The sequence below is a fragment of the Durio zibethinus genome, chromosome 24 (assembly GCF_047325235.1).
Source record: "Durio zibethinus cultivar Kanyao isolate XHJ-2024 chromosome 24, ASM4732523v1, whole genome shotgun sequence".
NCBI lineage: Eukaryota > Viridiplantae > Streptophyta > Magnoliopsida > Malvales > Malvaceae > Durio > Durio zibethinus.
This window is the reverse complement of record NC_143185.1, coordinates 11,805,310-11,814,075: the sequence shown is the minus strand read 5'-3', so window position 1 is coordinate 11,814,075 and position 8,766 is coordinate 11,805,310.

Below are 8,766 nucleotides of genomic sequence, written 5' to 3'. Positions count from 1 at the left end.
AATTAATATTTAATTATAATTATTGCTAATATTTTAAATTAGCATAATAAATAATTATAATAGTTTAATCATATATATTTCAAGTGATAATTTAATTAGTATAAATTAAAAAAATAATTATTCTTTTGTTTTAAATTAATAATTTTTTTAAATCTCTTCCTTAAAATTATTAATAATATATATTATTTCACTAATAAGTAGTTTAGTAAAATACTAATTTTTTATTATTTAATTAATAATTATTAATGATAAATTAATTATTATAGTCATTTGGTTTAATAATTATTCTAATAGTACTAATAATATTTATTATTATAACTAAGTATATTTATATTTATATAGTTAGTAATATAATGAATATTACAAAAAATTATTTTATTGTAAAATAGTCTAATTTAATATATATTGTTAATTATAATTTATAATATAATATTTATAATATATTAATTAAATTAATTTATGAAAAAATTATAATTATAATTATATTTATTGTTATTATTTATTATAATAATTATTATATTGATTTTATTTAATATAACATTAAATATCTTATCTTATAATATTTTATTTAACATATGACCATTTGAATGATTTAATAATTTATATAATTATAAATAATTTTGAAATTTAATTATTATATTATAATAATATTTGATATTATATTTATATATAGTTAAGTATATAAATTATTTTTATTTTAATTAAATAAATAAGTAATATAAGTTTATTATAATTTGACTTGTTATACAAGCTTAACAAAAAGTCAGAATGATTTATAATAGATAATTGTTCTAATAGTCTTAACCATTTAAACTAATTCAGTAAACAAATTTATTTTTTAAATCTCTTACTTATTAATTTTTTAGATATTATCAAATTAGTATTATTTTAATCTGAATAAGCTTGTGTTGATAAAACTATTATTTTATAACAAAACAAAAAGTAATAAGGATTTGAAATAGGTAATTGTTTAAATTGTCATCATTATTTGAACAATTATCTATTTTAAATCATTATTACTTTTTGTTTTGTCATCAAACAATTGTTTTTGTTAATATAAGTTTGTTTGAAATAAAATAATATTGTTTTATTAATATTTAGGAAATAAATTTGTAAGAGATTTAAAAAGAAAATCTACTTATCAAACCATTTCAAATAGTTTTGACTATTTCAATAATTTTTTATTTCAAATTGTTATAACCTTTTATTTTATCATCAAACAATTGGTTCTATTCATACTATTTTATTTAGAATAAAATAATACTAAATTAATAATATTTCCAAACTTAATAACCAAGAAAATTAAAAAATAAATCTAATTGTCGAATTAGTTCAAATAGTTAAGACTTTATGAATGATTAACTATTTCAAATCGTTATGATCTTTTCTTTTAATATAAAACAATTATTTTTTTGTACAAGCTTATTTGGATTAAAATAATACTAATTTAATAATATTTTGAAAATTAATAAGAGATTTAAAAAATAAATTTGTTTACTGAATCAGTTCAAATGGTTAAAATTATTAAAATAATTATCTATTTCATATGATTTTGATCTTTTGTTTAGTCATAAAACAATTGTTTCAGTTCATATAAGCTTATTTAGAATAAATTAATACTAATTTATTAACATTTGGAAATTTAATATGAAAGAGATTTAAAAAAATAAATATATTTACCGAACAAATTGAAATAAGTAAGTGATTTAAAAAGTGAATATGTTTACCAAATCAGTTCAAATAATTATGACCATTTCAATAATTATCTATTTCAAATTGTTCTTACCTTTTGTTTGGTCATATGACAATTGTTTTTTATTATACAAGCTTATTCATAATAAAATAATACTAATTTATTAATCTTTCAAAAATTAATAAGAGATTTAAAAAATAAATCTATTTACAAAACCAATTCAAATAGTTATAACTATTAGAGCTGTTGTATACAGCAAATTGTTATAACCTTTTGTTTTGTCATAAAACAATTATTTTTGTTTATACAAGCTTATTTGAAATAAAATAAAACTAATCTAATAATATTCTGAAAATTAATAACAAAGAGATTTAAAAAAATAAAATTGTTTGTCAAACTAGTTCAAATAGTTAAAACTATAAAATCATTACAACCTTTTGTTTTATCATAAAACAATATTTTCAATTCATACTAGCTTCTTCAGAATAAAATAAAATAAAATAATTAAAATTTGAAAAATTAATAAGTAAGAGAATTAAAAAATAATTCTGTTTACTTAACCAATTCAAATAATTATGACTATTTGAACAATTATCTATTTCAAATTGTTATGACCTTTTGTTTTATCATAAAACTAATGTTTTTGTTCATATAAGTTTGTTCAAAATAAAATAATACTAATCTATTTATCAAACTGGTTCAAATTAAGACTAAAGCAATTTATACAGTTAACTAATATTAAATTTAAATATAATATTTAATTATGACAAAGGATTAATTTAATTGTTATATTTGATAACATTAAATTCAGTCTTAATTTAAAATAAATAAATAGAGATCAATCATTTAAATTAATTAAGATAAAGTACTTTTAATTTAATTATATACTAAATTATTATCTTTAACTGATAATTATTTATAAATAATTAATAATTAATATTAATTAAAATAAAATACTATTATTAATATTTAGTAGTTATAATTAATAATGTAACAAATAATTTTGTTTACCTAACCAGTTCAAATAATTATGATTATTTGAACAATTATTTATTTCAAATAATTATGACATTTTGTTTTGTCATAAAACAAATGTTTTTGTCCATATAAGTTTGTTCAAAATAAATTAATACTACTCTATTAATATTTTAAAAATTAATAATAGATCTAAAAAAATAAATCTTTTTAGATATCTATTAATTAATAAAAATCAATAATTAAAATATTTAAATTAAGATCAATATTCATAAATTTAATATTAATTAAATATGTTTATTAAAAACAATAATTGTAAACTTATTGCTTATTCTTATAATTAGATATAACTGATTCTAAAAATAGATTTATTTTATTAATAAAGATTTAAAAACAATTGAATTTAAAATCTTATAATTCAAATATTTATAACTATTTGAATAAATATCTATTTCAAATCATTATGACCTATTATTTTATCATAAAACAATTGTATTAATTCATATAGGCTTATTCAAAATAAAATATTACTAATTTATTAATATTCTAAAAATTAATGAGTAAGAGATTTTAAAAAAATGAATCGGTTTACTGAACAAGTTTAAATAGTGATAACTATTTGAACAATTATTTATTTCAAATCATTATGACCTTCTGTTTTATCATAAAATAATTGTTTCTGTTCATACAAGCTTATTTCAAATAAAATAATTAAATTAATATTCCAAAATTTAATAAGGAAAAATTTTAAAAATAAATTTGTTTTTTGAACATGTTTAAATAGTTATGACTATTTGAACAATTATTTATTTCTAATAGTTATGACCTTTTGTTTTGTGATAAACCAATTTTTTTTGCCCATACAAATATATTTCGAATAAAATAATTAAATTTATTAATATTCCAAAATTTAATAAGTAAAAATTTTAAAAATAAATTTGTTTTTTGAACATGTTCAAATATATCTGACTATTTGAACAATTATCTATTTCAAATAGTTATGCCCTTTTGTTTTGTGATGAACCAATTGTTTCTGTCTATATAAGCTTATTCAAAATAAAATAATACTAATTTAATAATATTCCAACAATTAATAAGTAAAAGATTTAAAAAATAAATCTGTTTATCAAGTAAGCTCAAATAGTTATAATTGTTTGAAAAAATTTTTATTTCTAATAGTTATGATATTTTGTTTTGTCATAAAACAATTATTTCTATTCATACAAGTTTATGCAAAATAAAAAAATACTACTTTATTAATATTTTGCAAATTAATAGGTAGGAGATTTAAAAAATAAATCTGTTTACCAAACAAGTTCAAATAGTCATGTCCATTAGAACAATTATCTATTTCAAATTGTTATGACCTTTTGTTTTGTCATAAAACAACTGTTTCTGTTCATATAGAATTATTCAAAATAAAATAATTTTGATTTATTAATATTTTGAAAATTAATAAGTGATTTAAAAACTAAATCTATTTACCAAACCAGTTCAAATAATTATGACTATTTAAACAATTATCTATCTCAAATCATAATGATCTTTGTTTTGTCATACAACAATTGTTTCCTTTCATACAAGTTTATTTGAATTAAAATGATACTAATTTAATAATATTTCAAAAATTAATGAGATTTTAAAAATAAATATGTTAGCCGAACTAGTTCAAATAGTTAAGACTATCAGAATAATTATCTATTTCAAATCATGCTATCCTTTTGTTTAGTCATAAAACAATTATTTCAGTTCATACAAGCTTATTTGGAATAAAATAATACTAATTTATTAACATTCAAAAAATTAAGGCAAGAGATTTAAAAAAATAGATGTGTTTACTAAACAATTTTAAATAGATATGACTATTTAAATAATTATCTATTTAAAATTATTTTGACATTTTGTTTTGTCATAAAATAATTGTTTCAGTTAATAAAAACTTATCTAAAATAAAATAATACTACTTTATTAATATTTCAAAAATTATTAAGCAAGAGATTTAAAAACTAAAGCTGTTTTTCAAAGTAGTTCTAATAGTTATGACTATTTAAACAAATATTAATCTCAAATCATTATGATCTTTGTTTTGTCATAAAACAATTGTTTTTACCTTATAAGCTTATTCAGATAAAAATAATACTAATTTAATAATATTTTGAAAATTAATAAGTAAGAGATTTAAAAAATAAATGTGTTTGCCGATCAGTCCAAATAGTTAAGATTATTAGAATAATTATCTATTTCAAATCGTTATAACCTTTTGTTTAATCATAAAATAATTTTTTTAGTTCATATAAGCTTATTCGAAAGAAATAATACTAATTTATTAACTTTTGAAAGATTAATAAGAAGGCTATTTGAAAAACTAAATTTGTTTACTGAACAAGTTTAAATAGTTATGACTATTTGAACAATTATCTATTTAAAATCGTTGTGAATTTAAATTAGTCATAAAATATTTTAAAATATTTAACTAATATTAAATATTAGTAATATTAAACAATATATTATATACTGTATTAGCTTATATAATAATTAATATTATTAGAAACAATTGTAAATATTTTAATTATTGTTATTAATTAATATTAGTTAATTTATTAATTAACATTTATTAATTAGTAAATTAATAATATATAATTAATTAATATTTAATTTAATATAATAATTTAATAAATTAGTGTTATTTTATTTTGAATAAAATATTTCATATTATTTGTTAAATTATAAAACTCATTTATTAGCTTAATTATATATTAGATAATTATTATAACTAAACAGTATAATAATTAGTTATTATTAGCTTATAATTAATTTAATTAATAAAAATAATTTTTCGTCATACAACAATTGTTTCAGGAAATAATAATTATTTCATTATAAATATTTAATATAATTAATAAATTATTTATTTATAATTAAGTATAATATTAATTTATAATAATACAAATTGTGTAATGAATTATAAATAGTATTATAATTGTATATTTTAATAAATTTATTACAATTAAATTAGTTAATAATTTTATAATAATCAAATAGTATAATAATTAAATGTATATGTGAATAGTCTATTGAATCAATAATTTATTAATCAATAATTAAAATATTTATGATTATTTTTAATAATTATTTAACAAAATTCATAAATTATATTATTATTTCATAGCTTATTTATTAATAAATTTTGATAATTAAATAATAAAAATTAAATATTTTAATTTAAATATTTAAAATTTAAAATTTTTAATTATTAACATTCAAAAAATTAATAAGCAAAAGATATGAAAAAATAAATATGTTTACTGATCAAGTTCAAATAGTTATGACTATTTGAACAATTATTTATTTAAAATCGTTATGACCTTTTGTTTTGGCAAAAAAACAATTGTTTCAGTTCATAAAAGCTTATCCAAAATAAAATAATACCAATTTCTTAATATTTCAAAAATTAATAAGCAATTATAATTTATTAATATAATAATATTAGTAATTAATATAAAATAGTTAATTAATGATATTTATTAGTTAAATAATATTAACAATAATTTTTATGACTATTTATTGATATTAATAAATAGTAATAAAAAATTGACATAATTTTTATAAATTTGTTACAAATTTATACTAAAACATTCAATTATTATATTAATGATAATTTGGACTAATAATTTATAAACAATTATTATTGTATTAATTTAATAATATTATAGTATTATTTGAATATAACTAAAAGTCAAATTATTTAATATAATTTGTGTACTATTGTTTATTAGTAAATAAACAATCCTTAATAATTTAAAAAATTATTTAGTTAATAAATAATTTAGTAATTAAATTATTTAAAATTATATAATTATATAATTATTTATACTTATTAATTATAATTATAATTATTAACAATTATTAATAACTAATTAAAATTAATAATTATAACTCTAAAAATAAAGGTATATTTATTATTACTATTAATAAAATAAAAGTTTGGTATAGCTTATATTCTATTATAATTTAACTATTATTAATATTATAAGTTTTATGTTAACTAAATTATGTATTAATTTATAAATTATATTTATATATAAACTTACCAGGTATATATAATTGAATTGTTTACTAATTGTTTTAAAAAATAGTATACTAATAATTTATATATAACTATAAATAATTATGAAATTTCAAAATTTAATAATTATAAAAATATTATTTACAGTAATCTTAAAAATAAACAAGTATAAATATTTATTAACTAAATTGATAATAAAAATTATCCATTAAGATATTATCAAAAAACTCATGATAACATATTAAATAAATAATTTAAATATCATAATTAATTTTAATATTATTAATAAAAAAGGATTAATATTTAAATCAAGTATATTATAGAGCTTTAAAAATTTTATAAATACAATTTATAGTTATTTTATAATAAAATATTTATAAATAAACATTATAAAAAAATATGATTAGTTTCCTTGTACTAATCTATATATTAATATAAATTATTAATATATTTATGGAATATGAAATTATATTATTAATCTAATTTGATAATAAAATAAAATATAATAGTTATATTTTATTAATATTAAATAATTAATATTAATATTTTATTTAATATAAATTATTTACTATAATTTATAATATATTTAATATAATTAATTTCATTAATCTTATAAATAATTTAATATTTATATAATTTTCAAGATTAAATTATATAAATATTATTAATATTACTAGTTATATAAATAGTTTATTAATAATTTATTATTAATTATATAACTAATATAAATAAATTTGTTTATCAAACCAGTTTGAATATTTATAACTATTTGAACAATTATCAATCTCAAATCGTTATGATCTTTGTTTCGTCATAAAATAATCATTTTTTATCGTAAAAGCTTATTTGATTAAAACTAATACTAATTTAATAATATTAAAATTATTAATAAGTAAAAGCTTTAAAAAAATATATGTTTTTATTATTAATCATGAAATTATTATAATTTCTAATAATAAATTTATATTATTAATTAATTTACAATAATAAATTATTATTTAATTTAATCAAAAGCGTATAATAATATAAAATAATTACATTTATAATATAATTAATTGAATATTAAATTATTAATAGTTTATTGTTAAATTAATTAATAATAAATTTAATTATTAAACAAAAGGCTTATTATAATTTCTTACTTATTAATAGTTATAATAAATTATTTTATATATAGATTTATTATACAATTTAATTATGTTTTATCATTAGTTCAGGTTAATTATACTAATTTAATATTTTTATTATTAAATATTAATTGTTTAATTAAATAATCTTATTATAATAATTTATATGTTTAGTATTATATAATATAGTAGTATCTATAAATAATACTCTAATTAATAATTAATAATTTTATATTATTATATTTGTAATATAAACTATTAATTTAATTAAACAATTGTATATTTTATTTAATTTCATTAAATTATAATTATTTTAATAAATAATAATATTATTTATATATTATAATATATAATATTATTTCATATTATAATCGTATTAGTAGTTTAATAATATTAGTATTGTTGATATTATTAATTTTTTAATAGTTTAAAATTTAAACTAAATGTGTCAATATAGCCATCATTCAATAAACAATTGTTTATTTATTAATATAGTATTTATATCATATTTTATTGTTTAACAATTAACATAATTATAATAGTTAATTATAATTATAATAACATTAATGAATAACCTTGTTATGCATGTAATTTGACTAGGTATGTCATAACGATTATGACAACTAATCTTATTAAAACTATATTTAATTATTTATTTTCTATTAATATTAAATAATTATACTACTTATAATTATTTTATGATTGCATAGTTTATGATATAATGATATAATTAAACATTAGTTTAATTTAATAGTTAATTACATTTATAAATTTCTATAAAATAATTAATATAAAATATATTATAATAAATATTAAATTATCATTTGTTTTGTAATAATTATACAAATACTTATTATAAATATTTTTATTATAATAAAATTTTTTTATAAGTTATATACTATTAT